Source organism: Protobothrops mucrosquamatus, unplaced genomic scaffold (genome assembly GCF_001527695.2).
Source record: "Protobothrops mucrosquamatus isolate PMUCROS unplaced genomic scaffold, P.Mucros_1.0 scaffold3277, whole genome shotgun sequence".
Classification (NCBI taxonomy): Eukaryota; Metazoa; Chordata; class Lepidosauria; order Squamata; family Viperidae; genus Protobothrops; species Protobothrops mucrosquamatus.
Window position 1 is genome coordinate 74,340 of NW_015389268.1, and position 14,675 is coordinate 89,014.

Consider the following 14,675-nt stretch of genomic DNA (forward strand, 5'->3'; position numbering starts at 1 on the left):
AGAATCAGTATCAAAGAGTTATTATTCTGAATTATTTAATGTGCATCTTTTTTCCTCTTTTAAGGAAGAGAGTCCTTTGATTACTAGTCGAGTTCCCAATGAGCTTAATATTTGTATTTATTTATATCCCGCCTATATTATTTTTACAAATAATTTAGGCGACAAACGCATCTCATCCTCCTCCCTCCTCCTATTTTACCCGCAAAAACAACCCTGTAAGGTGAGCTGAACTGAGAGAGAGTGACTGGACCAAGATCACCCAGCTGGATTTCATGGCTAAGGCAGGACTTGAACTCATGGTTTCTTGCTTTACAACAGACATGTCAAACTCACAACGTCACGTGACATCACGCAACGTATCAGGACGGTTTTGCCATTGCCGGCAATGGGATGGGTGCGGCTTCCACGTGACGCATCCGGCCCATAGGCCAGCAGTTTGACACCTCTGCTTTACAGCCTGGTGACTTAACCACTAGATCAAACTGGCTCTCTTAGTTATAGAAGCAACAGCAGCAGCATTTAACTCCTCTTCCTACCCCAGGGAAAAGCATCCATGATGTCCTCATGTCAATATCAGCCAACCTTAAGAAAGTCCTTGTCAAATGTGTAACCAGATACTCCCAGAGGACAAATCATGGCTGTGGGGTATGTTCATATTTTGATGGAAGGACAACAAGTATTGGAAAAAAAGACAAACGTTAAGTAAATGTGAAAGGTGACTACTGCCATTTAGATTATTTTCAAAGCAATTTACTGCAAAATTACGCTAGTGGAATGGGTCACAGAGATCCTTGCTCACTTTCCTTTATTATGGGGGTGTCCAACCTTGGCAAATTTAAGATTTGTGGATTTCAGCTCCCAGAATTTCAACTCCCTAGCATGGCTGGCTAGGGAATTCTGGGAGTTGAAGACCACAAGCCTTAAAATTGCCAAGGTTACACATACCTGCTTGATTATATCTGCTGTAGCCCTAATTCAGGAATGTGACAGCAAATTGTTAATTGGGTTTCTATTGACCTTCCTCTTTCTGATAATAATCTCAGTTGTGAAATAATTATGTTTATGAAAGTGACACCTGGTCTTAAAAACTTAAAAATCAGACAGAAGACAACCGACCATGGGCAACAGTTGAGGGCCTTCTCTTTCATTGACATTCAAGTCCACCAGTCTTGTCACAAGAACACATCTTTAGCCACAAGATTAAGGGAAAGAAGAAATCTCATCTCCTGACAACTCATAAATAACTATGTAGTGAGAATCAATGTCTTTCACTGTCTTATAAATATACTTTTCATCAAGCCACATTGATTGTGAATGGACATATCATACTTCTGAGAAGTCTGAAATTGCTTCTGAAAGAGTATGAAAAGCAACGATCTCTGTTCAGTAATACTGAAAAGATGTCTTAGATGCAATTTAAAAGCAGGATGGTTTGATACTCTCTCTCTCTCTCTCTCTCTCTCTCTTTCACACACACACACACACACACACACACACACACACACAGAGAGAGAGAGAGAGAGAGAGAGAGAGAGAGAGAGAGAGAGAGAAACACATCTATCTATCCTTTAAAATCTTCAGTTGATGGACTCTTGAAAAAACTCTTTTGCTGACCCATGAGATGTGAATGTGTCTGTCAAAGAATGTCTTCTCAGAGGGAGGGAGTGTAAGAAAATTCTCTCCAAAGTAATTTGCAATCAACTTTACAGTATTGCCCTTTTTTGTTGCAGACAGAAATATTTAACAAAAGATTAAGAGACTGGAGGCTAAAACATATGAAGAATGGTTGCTGGAATTGGTTATGTCTAGTTTAATGAAAAGAAGGACTGGGGTGACATGATGGCATGTTCCAATATCTAAGAGGATGCCACAAAGAAGAGGGGTTCAACCTTTTCTCTAAAACATCAGAAGGCAAGACAAGAAGTAACTGATGGAAGATCATTAAAGAGAAAGCCAACCTACAACTAAGCAGAAATTTCATGACAGTGAAAACAATCAGTCTAATGGCTTCCTTCAAAAGTTGTGGATGTTCCATCACTGGAGGTTTTTAAGAAGAGACTGGAAAGCCATTTGTCCAAAACAGTATACGGCAGTGGTGGCGAACCTATGGCACGCATGCCAGAGGTGGCACTCTGTGGGCACACGCACTGTCGCCCCAGCCCCGCCTCCTCACCAGCAGCCCCCCGGAGGAGAGTTGCTCCCGGGCATGGCCCACGTGAAGCAGCGCAGCCAAGGACATGGTAGCTGGGCAGCGGGGACAAGACTCCGCCCTTGCGCCCCGTTGTGCTGCAGGGCACGGGCAGAGGGCGTGGCCGCCATGGCGGTGCTGGGCTGCCTGGGTGATCTATGGTGGGCTGTGGAGGTGGTGGGTGGCCCAGCGGGCATGGCGGAGTGGGGACAGGGGTGGGGGGGCGGTGGTTTTGGGGCACTCGGTCTCTAAAAGGTTCGCCATCACTGGTATAGGGTCTCCTGCTTGAGCAGGGAGTTGGACTAGAAGACCTCCAAGATCCCTTCCAACTCTGTTATTCTGTTATAACTGGAATGTAATGCACTGCTTTTATTTTGTTGTGGCTTTCATATGTATTTACTTAATCACATTCTTCCCGTTTAGGGTAAGCAGGCTTATGCAAAGCATAGACAAGGAGTCAGAATTAATAAGGCAAATAAAATACAGGTAGTCCTCGACTTATGACAGTTGCTTGGCAACTGTTCAAAGTTACTACCAATCTGAAAAAAAGAGATTTATGACCCAGATTTGAAGTTCCGATGGCCCCCTCTGCAGTCCCGTGACAGAATTTCAGAGGCTTGGCAACACGGAAATATTTACAAGCATTTGCACCATCCCGCAGTCACATGGCTGCATTTTACAACAGTTTTGCTGACAACCGGTACTTACTTCTGGTTTTTGGCAAAACTGCGCCCATACCAAACCATTGGTTCTCTTAATGACCAAGGATATGCTTAATAACCACACTGATTCGCTTAACAACTGCCATAAAAAGTCACAATATTGGGTCAATCATTTGACTGAACTGTTTTGTTATCATTGCAGACTTATGACTTTAATATGCAGGCTCTATGATGGTTATATGTCAAGAACTACCTAGAAAGGTAGGAGAGAAGAAACCTACTACTTTACACCAATACTGTTCCCTATATCAGTGTTTCTCAACCTCCGCAATTTTAAGATCTGTGAACTGGGGAATTCTGGGGGTTGGAGTCTACACATCTTAAAGTTGCTGAGGTTGAGAAAGACCGCCCTAAACCTCTCCATACCTCCAGTATCTTTCCATTTTTGCCACTAGCTTGTCAATCCAGCTTTTCATACCTTGGTATTATTCTTTAAGCTTCTCACCTCATTCTTTTTGAGGATTTCATTAATTCCATCCAACCAAGATTTCCTTGGTTTTTCCCTTCCTCTCAACCCATCAATTCTTCCTTCCTTCCTTCGATGCTGGCTCAGGAATTTTGGGAGTTGAAGTCCACAAGTCATGAAGTCCATCATTCCTCACCCCAGCTTTATGTGCTATACAATTCCATCCTCATTTGTTCTTCCTGTCTGACTAGCCCTCCCCCCTCCCCCCATACTTCAATCTACTGCTTTCACACCGGTCACTTGTGTACTCAGTCCACGTTCATTCATCATCTGTATTTCATGATCAATTCTTGTTTTTCTCCATATACTTTCTATTTATCGCAACCCCATTACATTTTATGTTTCATACCCAATTCTCTGTATAATGGACAGAAGCAGACTCTTATACACAGCCGTTTTTAATTCTTTTGGCAAAACATTTGTTCTTCCTGAAAGGCTGCAGACCACCCACATCCCTTCTATCCACAATAGCCCACTAAAATTTCTCCCTTTCCTATTCTATCAAATTACACAATTTCATCTACTTCCTCTAGTTAGTCACCATTTATGTAAAACCTGACATTTTAATTCCTTGTTCTCCGTATAAACTCTTGGAAAATATAATTAAAAGCTATTACTGATATATGTAAAAGTAAAGAAAAATCATTTAAAAAGAATAAACATAATAAATTATTGTGACTGGCTCTTTGGAAGAGAGAAGAAATCAATACAATGAAAAGCTGAGTGTTCCTAAAAACTGCATGTTTGTGTGTGGTTGTCATCTTTCACACCACCGATCCTCCTGGACTATTAGTATGCAGAAGTTAGCCAGTGATTGTCATTATATTATTTAAAAGTTTTTCTTTGCTGATTTCAAGAAATCAAAGGGTTTCTAATGCGCAGGATAAGCAAGGTCCTGGTAGAAGAGAATATTTGTAGCTGAGGGTTGAATTGTGGTGTCCTTGATGCTATCTGAGCTTGGATGTTTTCTTGCAGCTATTTCATTCCAAACTAGTGTGGGAAGTCAGAGCCCCAGGGAAGGAAATATTAAAAGGGCAGAAAAATATATTTTTCCTCAAAAGGATTTTTAAAAGCAGAAGCCAACTCTGCCCCCAAATCTCTCTATCCCAGACAGGAGCCAGCCCTATACAAATGCAAATGTAAAACCATCAGAAAGTTGGAGCCAGAAAACTCAAGAAGACAAAGAGACTTAAAATCTGCATACCTCACCCAAACTCTAAGAGTCATTAGCCCAGCCCCAGGGAAGCAGGATATGACTTTTGGGACATAATAGGATTAAACCACAGATACCAAGGCCTAGAAAAGCACTCAGACTCAGTTCAAAGTTGATGCCACAGGAACAGGAAACTATTCCAAACAAAAGGCTAGAGAGGGTATAAAAACCTACTGCCCATGTGCTCAGGTCCTTCTTTCCTCTGGTCTTTCCTGCAAGAACCATCTTTCTGCCTCTTCAATAAAGTGTAACCATCTTCCCAAAGCAGTCACCATGTTGCTTATTTATTCCCGGCTTGGATGAACCAGGATGAAGACTTTACTTCCAACACTAGGAAATATCACTAGCACGGATGATGTTACTTCATCTGATAATGAAACGTCTATAAGAAAACAACCAAGCTGAGAGAGCATCAAGACCCTACACAAACAAGGTCATTTGGCAACTTTATCTGTCCAGCCCAAGGAGCAAAAACTCCTCTTTGGTGCAATTATTAATGAACTTCAACTCCTTGATGTCAGAATACCACGAAATAAGGGAAGAGAGAAGAGACATGGCAGCCATCTTTAGGATTCTGGATGTTCAGCCAACTTGCTACTTTATTCCCTGCATAGCTCCACGATCTCTGCAATGGACACTTGATCCCTAATTGTTCACTCTCTAAAACTCCACCTGAAGCTTTTAATTTGTAGCTGGTCCCTAAGTGTGATAAATTCCCTCCTTCTAAATCTTGCGGTCTAGGAGAACTCCATGACTCATTTATTTTCCACTCACAAAATTAGGCACTTTAGTAGCTTAAGAACAGAAGGCGGCAGAATTTAGTAACTCAGACACAAATACTGATTATGTGTCCCTCCCAATCAGAAATAGTTGCTGCCTTTGGGGACTGCCACTGTGTTTGCCTCTCAGGAGAAGAAAAGATATTTTGCTTTTGTTATCTTCTGCACCTATGAGAACCAGGAAATACTGAGTATGAAAGCTTACAAAAAACCCTCAAAAATAAAAAAGTAAAAGTTGAATCTATATGCAAGATTATACGCAATCCTCGGAGTTATGATCCCAACTGCGACCAGAATTTCCCTCAAAAGTCAGCACAGTCATATATTGAATCCCAATTTTATAGCCATTTTTCCAGCTGCTGTTAAGCAAATTCAGTTTCCCCAACTGGCGTTTTTTATTGGAAACTGGATGGCAAGGTCTCAAATGACAATCAGATGACCCCAGGACATTGCAACTGGTCCTATTGCCAAGCGCCTGAATGCAGGGGTGGTGTGGTGGTCCTAAACGCAACCATCACTTCTTCTGAGGCTGTAGTAACTTTGAACGGCTGTTAAACAAATGGTTGTAAGTTGAGGATTACCTGTAAGAACTATGCAGTTCCTAATAGCATCAGTGACTGTCCAAGAATTCTCAAACATATATTTATGACAAGCTTTAAAGAAAAAAAAATTAAGAATTGGAGCAGCAAATAGCCATACCTCAGCTGTTGAAAGATGAAGACAGATCAAGTCCAAGAAAGGAGCTATCACAAAAAGTTATACTTAGAGGCCCCTCTTCATAAGGAAGACACTAAACAAAAGAACAAACTTGGTGTGACAATCAAAAGAAAGAGACATAGAAGATTTCAGCATCACTGAGAACTCAGTTCTCAGGCCTTCGGAGAAAGAGGGAAAGACACTGCGGAAGAGGAGACAGAGAAATACCGTGTTTCCCTGAAAATAAGACCCACCCAGAAAATAAGCCCTAGCCTGATTTTTTGGCATGCACCTAATATAAGCCCTACCCCCTAAAATAAGCCCTAGTTAAGACCCGCCCACTCTGTATGGTTGCTTGTAGCTGCAATGGGATAGGAGAGAGCGCTGTGCGCCAGTGCTACCACCATAAGGTGAGGCAAGGCAGTTGGATGGGAGGTAGAGCTGCCCCACATGCCATGCACTCGCTTACCTCAGGGACTCTCCAGCCTGGCCACTCCCCACCCAGCGACCTCCCCCCACCCATTCAATGACCCAGCTGCCCACCTGCCTCTTTCCTTTCACTCCCCTCCCAAGTGGGACTGCCATGCTACAGAGGATGGGTGGGGGAGGCTCAGTCACCTTACCCGGTCCCCCTCTGCCATTTCAGAACCAGGGGAGAGTGACAGTGAAAGGCCTCCGCAGCCACTGTACAACAGCCACGACCGCCACTGAAGGGGCTTTCTTCGGTCCCGCTGCCCCACCCCACCCCACAGATCACCTGCCAGCGTCGGTGGCCGCCTCCTCCTCCTCCTGCCACTTGGGTCCTGCATCGCTGCATGGCGGTGCCTGCTCCCCGTTTGCCACCTGTATTGTTTGGTTTCAGTGGCGGCAGCTCCAGAGGCCAGTGGTAGGCTCTCCTATGGCTATGAGAGAGGTGGGATGGAGAGGGTGGGCAACCACAAAGTCAAGACATCCTCCGAAAATAACCCCTAATGGATCTTTTGGTCCAATATATATATGTATATATAAGACCTGGCCTTGTTTTTGGAGAAACACGGTAGAAGAGATGAAACTAAAAGAAGAGAACATTTGTGGTAGTTGGTGACTCACTATCGAAGCAAGGATGTGTCCAGTAGCCCCAATACTTCATGAAATAGGTTTTTTCTATTAGGAGCAAGTTTCGGAGATGTGATAAAACTAGATTTCCTTTTTTCCCCCAAAAGATTTGTATTAATTTTCTATTATTACATTTGATTAGTGCTTAATAAACATCGTGTTGTCTGGGTTAATTTGTTTGTTTAATAATACAAGTTACAGTCTTAGTCTCTGTCCCTTTTTTCCAACCATTGATAAAATAAATTCCATGTTTGAAAATATTCTGTATCTTCTTTCTCTTTGATCCACAATGTTAGTTCATTTCGGCACAGTCCAATATCTTCTTGATTACCTCTTCGTCTAGTGGTGTTTCTTCATTCTTCCAGTGCTGAGCAAATACAATCCTCGCTGCTGTTAATACATGCAATGTTAAATATACACTTTGCAATGTTAAATGTACGCTTTGCTTGGAACTAGATTTCCAAGACTGATCAATACCATTGACAATTATCTGATAATGGGCCTCTGAGATAAGTTGGTTGCACCTCCCAAGGGCAAGTAAAAATGTTTTTGCTTCAAGGAATTAGAAAACGCGGAAGAACTTTAAGAACCTAAACACTGTAGAAAGAACCAAAGGTGTTATCCCGATGCATCTATTAAAAGTTAATGAAAATTAGGGAGAAAAGCTCATAAAATAAATGCTGTTCATTGTCTCTAGGCTAATGTTCAGAGTACTGGAAAAAGTGTTAGATGAGCTTCATTAGGAAAGTAAATATAGTTTAACAGATGGAAGGAGGACCTGGCAATGGAAGTTGAAGGATACAGTATGTTCAAAATTAACAGGAGTGTCAGAAGAAGAGAAGGTGCAGTGGTATGTTAAAACTGTTTACTACTGCTCTACTGGTGTAGAAGGCAATGGTGCCAAAAGAATTCAGATAAAAAGAAGTACAAGAAGTAACAATAGTACTATGGGGGATCAGCTGGGTTGTCACAGAGTCCTGGTCCCCCAATTCATTGTTATTTTTATTAATAACACAGAAGGGCAGGTGGGAGGAATGCCTATGAAGTCTCTACACGACACAAAATTGGGGGGAATAGCCTAGAACAGAGAAATACAAATAAAATGATCTTGGCAGTCTAAAACAGTGCTTCTTAAGCTTTTCTCTCTGAACACCCTTTCCTATTTTAAAAATTAGGGCAGATCCCAAAAGAGCTTTTGTTTGTATGCCTTGTACTTACTGATGTATTAAAAATTAAAAATGATGCATTTGCTGCAGCTACAGTTTCTCACAGTTGTTTGATTGGATTTTAATAGTGTATTACTTTTTAACCTAGGCTGGCAAATCTTTCTGATCTTGCGGACCCGAGAGAGGGGATTTCCTAAGCATCTTAGGACCACACTTTAAGAAACACTGGCCTAGAGAAATGAGTTGAAATGAACTGTGTGAAATTTAATAGAAATTTTAAAGTTGTTCCCTTAGGAAACAAGAATGAAATGCAGAGCTATGATTGGGGGGGGGGGGGTTGGAAATCAGAGTCATCTGCTGAGGCAGTTAAAAAAAATCAGCATGGGGCTCATAACCAAACAATGAAGCCCATTCTTTTACATGACATGTGTTAAAAATAATGTTGAACATGTGGTTACAGCCACCATCTTGATTTTTTTTTTTTTGATATCATAGAATCACGGGGCTAGAAGGGACCTTGGAGGCAGGAGTCCCTTGCCTCCATTGATAATGGTACTAATGAAAAAGAAAAAGACAGAAAAAGATTGTTGAGTACAAATTAAGTACGCCATCAAGTGTCTGTAAGAAGGCAAATGTAACATTTAGGTTAGGGTTAATATTCAAACAATGAGCACTAATAATTCTACTTTATTCCATATAGTTCTTTGGTCAGGCCCTACAAGTACTGCATCCAGTTCTGGGCAATACAGTTTTAAAAAAACTGGAAAGAGTTCCTAGAATGGCAGTGAAAATAGTGTAGAAACTAAAGTTTATGAAGAGGTGCAGAAGGAACTGTCCATGTTTAGCACCAAGAAGACTTAGGAGAAATACGATGTACTCTTGAAGTACCAAGAAGGATGATATATAAAATATTTATTTTTATCTTTGTTTTATTTATTAAATTTTTTTGCTGCCCATCTCACCACAAGGCAACTACATAAAGTGAAAACATGTTCCCTATTGTTCTAGGGAATAGGACACAAAATAATGGAATAATACAGTCATGCAGATTCAGACTGAACATTAGAAACGTCTCACAGAAAGATAATTTTGACAGTGCAATCAATTTCTCGAAGTGCGGATGAGCTGTTCTTCTTTAGATGTATCCAAGCAGAAGCTAGACAATTACTTGTCAGAAATTCTTTAATTTGTATTTCTGAGCTACACAGAAATTTGGACTCAATATGACTTAAATGACCCGATTCTATGGTTCAATAATATTTATCAGGAATCCTCTCATGTCCCCAAATCATTTTATTTTTTCCCATCACTTTTTGCGAAAACATATCATTTTAAGAACATGTTAATAGAAATGTAAACTGTAGTTTAAAAGGGACCACAGTGAACAGTTCTCCGGGCGATCTGCATAAATCAGCAGATTCCTGACTTCCAATTATTCAGTAGCAGCTAAATAAGGAAATCTTGACAGTATTGGAAACAAATTACTGTATTATTTCACTCACTTTAATATTCAAAATGAATTTTTATATGCAGAATTCTTTAATGATAAGCATACACATCTGGCTTCAGCTAATAGATTTCAAGATTTTTATGAGAGAAAGATAAGTTTCCATAAACCTGAACTTAACTTTCTAACTTTCTCTTCCCCCATTATAAATGCATAGGAAAGAGATTATAGGTTCCTGACAGATGTAAAAAATAATTATGAGAAGATGTATCTTGCCTCTAAATATTTATTTCTAAGAAACAACAATAGGAGAAATTTGCCGTATTGTCATTTTGTCTAGCTTCTAAGGATTTAAGAACTGGCTGGCTATTGCAACAAAAAAAACGATTGGTGAAAATTGTGTTATTTGCACTTCCTTTCAAATAACAAACTGAATGTCACACGCTAAATAAACTAATACAGATTTGCTTTAAAAAAAGTGGCAGTGTTTTCCAATGATTTAAAAATGAGCTGAACAGAACAACAAAAATTGCTTCAGAATGCCTCAGAGAACATTTAATAAGAGCTGGTTTCAATCGTCTTGCAATTGGAGATGCAATCTTGGAGCTGAAACAGGAACTGACATGTTTCGATCTTGTCCTATTACTGACACACTTGGCACCAATATCAACAGGACTGTTAATATAGCTTCACCAAATGCTAAAAGCACTTTTTTTGTTCTTGATTACATATTGACTATATTCTACTTGGCACTATCAACACATCAAGAACTGTGGATTTTTCAGGCATAAGAAATACTATATCCTATTGAAAAGAGATACCTACATTTGATTCGTAGGTATTAGGATTACTAATAGAGGCTAAAGTTAGTCCTTGCTTAATGACTGCCTGAAGTTATGATGCCTGTGAAAAAGTAACTTTATGACCGATCCACATGTTTAAGACCGTCACAGCATTTGGGGGTCACGTGATTGGTAGTTGGGCCCTTCACAGCCAGGTTCTGACAAACAAAATCAATGGAGAAACTAGCATTAAATCACAAGTTGTGGTCATGTGATATCTCATTTAATAACTGTAGCTGATTTGCTTAATTACCGTGGCAGAAGTAATGACCATGTCTGTCATGGTCATGTGATGTCTCACTTAATGACTTCACTGCTTAGTGATGGAGTTGCCAATTCCAATTGTAGTTGTTAAGTGAGCATCACCTGTATTTGTCAAGATTTCAATTATATTTTTAATATAAGGGCAAGGAAGACTTTCAAGGAATAAGTTCACAGCTGCTGAAATTATTTTCTTTACAACATAATTGTTCAGCATAGGGATAAATAATGACAAAATGTATGTTTTTATCCAGACCTAAAAACAGGAAGCTTCTAAACTAGAGAAATTCATCTGGATACCTGGTTGGAAATAATGTGAAATAATGAGATCCTAGTAGCCATAGTATTTTTTAAAGTGTCATTGAGTAATGGATGCCTGAAAGGCCACTTCTGAGTCATATTTTGCTGTCTGGTTGAAAGACAGGTCAGATGTTTTTAAATGAATCCCCTGAATACGCAACATTCCCGCTGAAACAACTGAGCTAGAGAAAGAATTTCAGATAAGGATGATATTCACAAATACTCCCCATCAGAAGAGGGAGTCAAGCTATTTTCCAAAGCGCCTGGAGGCAGGACAAGAAGCAACGGGTGGAAACTAATCAAGGAGAAAAGCAACCTAGAACTAAGGAGAAACTTCCTGACAGTTAGAACAATTAACCAGTGGAACAACCTGCCTCCAGAAGTGGTGAATGCGCCAACACTGGAAGTTTTTAAGAAGAAACTGGACAGCCATTTGTCCGAAATGGTATAGGGTTTCCTGCCTGAGCAGGGGGTTGGACTAGATGACCTTCAAGATCCCTTCCAACTTTACTACTACTACTACTACTACTACTACTACTACTACTACTATTATTATTATTATTATTATTATTATTATTATTTCTCATCACTGTTACTTTTGCAAAAAAAAAAAAAAAAAAGGAGTGTCTTCGAGGAATTGGCAAAAATTTATATCCTGTTCCTTTAGTGGTGATCTTTCGGCAACCTTCTACCTTTAAACTGAGGTAGTGCTCTCTACGGTGCAGCTTTATCCAAAGAGTTCAGGACAGGTATTCTTCGCTTACTGGCCACCTTGTTTAGCAGTTATTTGAAGTTACTGTAGGACAGGGGTCCTCAAACTTTTTAAACAGGGGGGCAGTTCATTTCCCTCAGACTGTTGGGGGGCTGGACTATAGTTTGGGGAAAAAATTAATCATTATAACCAAAGCATCCTTAGTGATAGGATGGGAGACCATCAGGAAAGGCCAGGAGGAGGGGACAAGGGGATGGCAAAAGGGCATCAGGGCAGGACTAAGGCAGGATTTCCCTCAGATCCTCCCTCCGTCTCATTCCAATCTCCTTCCTTCCTCCTTCCCTCCCTCCCTCCCCTTCCATCCCTGCCTCCCTCTTTCTCATTCCCATCTCTTTCCTCCCTCCCTCCATCCCTACCCTCCTTCCTTCCCTGCCTCTCATTCTCATTCCCATCTCCCTCCCTCCCTTCCCTCTTCCCTCCCTCCCTTCCCGCCTTCCTTCCCTGCCTCCCTCCTTCTCATCTCTTTCCTTCCTTCCTCCCTTTTTCTCATTCCCATCTCCTTCCTTCCTCCCTCCATGCCCAGGAAGGGACAAGGGGAGGGGGACAGGTTGCCAGCATGGCCAGTGGCCATATTGCCGGTGGCCATGGCTTGAAAGGCCATTGTAAATTTCTGGACAAGAGCCGCACAGTCTTAATAGCAGAATGGCAGGAAGATATTTGCGATGAGGGAGGGAGAAAAACAGGAAACGCAGCTGGGGAAGTGTCACCCTCCATGAGGAATGAAGAAAGGCACCATCGACTGGAGATGACCAGCAATTGGCCCTCACCCACTTCACACACCTGGCTCTGTGGGCTCCAGGGAAGGGGAATTGCAAGAGGAGTGAGAGTCGGCATCTGCCACCCAGCCCCCAGGGAGGCTGGACCAGGCGAGTCGAAGCTAACCAGAAGCTGAATCTGCCTCGGCGCGCTCACAGGAGGTGGTGAGCAGTGGAGGGCCTGGTATCCCAGGTGAAAGCAGGCCGGATAAAAAGACAAGGCATCCGGCCGGTAGTTTAAAGACCCCTGCTGTAGGAAATGAGCAGGCTAAGCCCGAGGGAGGAGTCAAGTGCATCATTAGTTTGGAGTCCTTTCGCCCCCACAAGAGATCTAAGTCCAGCCCACCTTGAATTCTGTTGATTCTTATCTGGCACTAATTTGCCTTGATCATTAATAGTTCAGATTCTTGTCTATGGAGATTCTCAGTCATCCAGGTCACAGCTGTCCCAAAGATGCTTTTTCAAAAGGCAACTGGACTATCTTTATTTTTCCTTGGAAATGTTTTGCTTCTCATCCAAGAAGCTTCTTCAGAACTGAAGCAGCTTCTTGGATTAAATGTCTTCAAGCAAAAACAAAGAAAGTCCAGTTGCTTTTTGAAAAAGCACCTTTGGGAGTTCAGATTCTTGTTGAGAGATAGAATGGAGTAAACTTGTATTTATCTGAACAATCCTGGTTCCTGATTTTTGTGCCTGCCAGTTACAATGGCACTGAAAAGGTAACTTTATGATTGGTCCTCGCATTTACAACCCGTGCTGCATCTTGCGGTTGGATAATCACAGTGGTGGGATTAAAATATGTGAACAACCGGTTCTCTGTGTGGATGCCATTTCCAGAAGTCCATTCTGGGCCTGGGGAACAAAAAATTAGCTACCTCTGCTGAAGTGGTGTGAAACGGCTGAATCCCACCACTGGATAATCACCACACTGTGTACTTTGCAACTGTCTAGCAGAGCCAATGGAGAAGGCAGCAGCAGACTTGGAAGTCATGGTCACGTGATGTTTCGTTTAACACCCACGGTGATTCACCTAACAACCGCAGTAGGAGTGAGGCTGTAACTCCATCAGAGTCACATGATGTTTTGCTTAGCAACCGCGGCACTAAGCAATGGAGTTGCTAGCCCTAATTATGGTTGTTAAATAAGAACTACTTCTATGAAAACTATGGAAATTAACAGAAATCAACTGCCTGGTATCTTTGGCTACCCATGCAATTCTGTAAAGCAATTATTTAAAAAAAAAAAATGTGGTGCTTTCACAAAGCAAGATTCATAGGGCAGCTAGCTTTAATTATTTCACTACCACTTTTATTGTCTTCAGAATTCAGTTTTAAACCGTCAGAAAATTCCTTTTTATTAACTCGAGTCCAATAAGACTGAATTCATTTGAAGGATCATGCTTACGGCAGGTAAAAGGAAGTTAGAGATTTGTTTCTGTTCTATATTCTGAATGGAATAGGCCTGTTTTGCTACCATAAGCTGCAATCCTGCAAATTAAAATACGTAACCAAAACAAAAGGCAAAGTAGAAAACAGGGTAAGAAGCAAGGAAAAGGGCCTAAATTGAAGATTTTTTTTTTAAAAAAGGAAAATTAGGCAGAAAAAATATATACCCCAAAGTTCTGCACAATGCCCAAGTTCCCTATTTTGTCAAGCTCAATCCTGAGTTTTCCTGCCTTGACCAATAAATGTATGCATGTGACGTACTGGCATCCGTGCATGCACACATCTGTTGGTTTGGATTGTGGGTAAAATGAATTCTTAGATGAGTGGAATCAATTTATTTATTTATTTATTTATTTATTAATTTAATTTATACCCCGCCCTTCTCCTCATGGGACTCAGGGCGGCTAACAGCCTCATAAAAACTACAATACAAATACAATAATTAAAAGCCGAATTAAAAAGAAATATTTAAACAGGCCGATCATTAAAATTATCCTTAAAAATCCCCTAAAAAACCCCGCTAAAATTCCC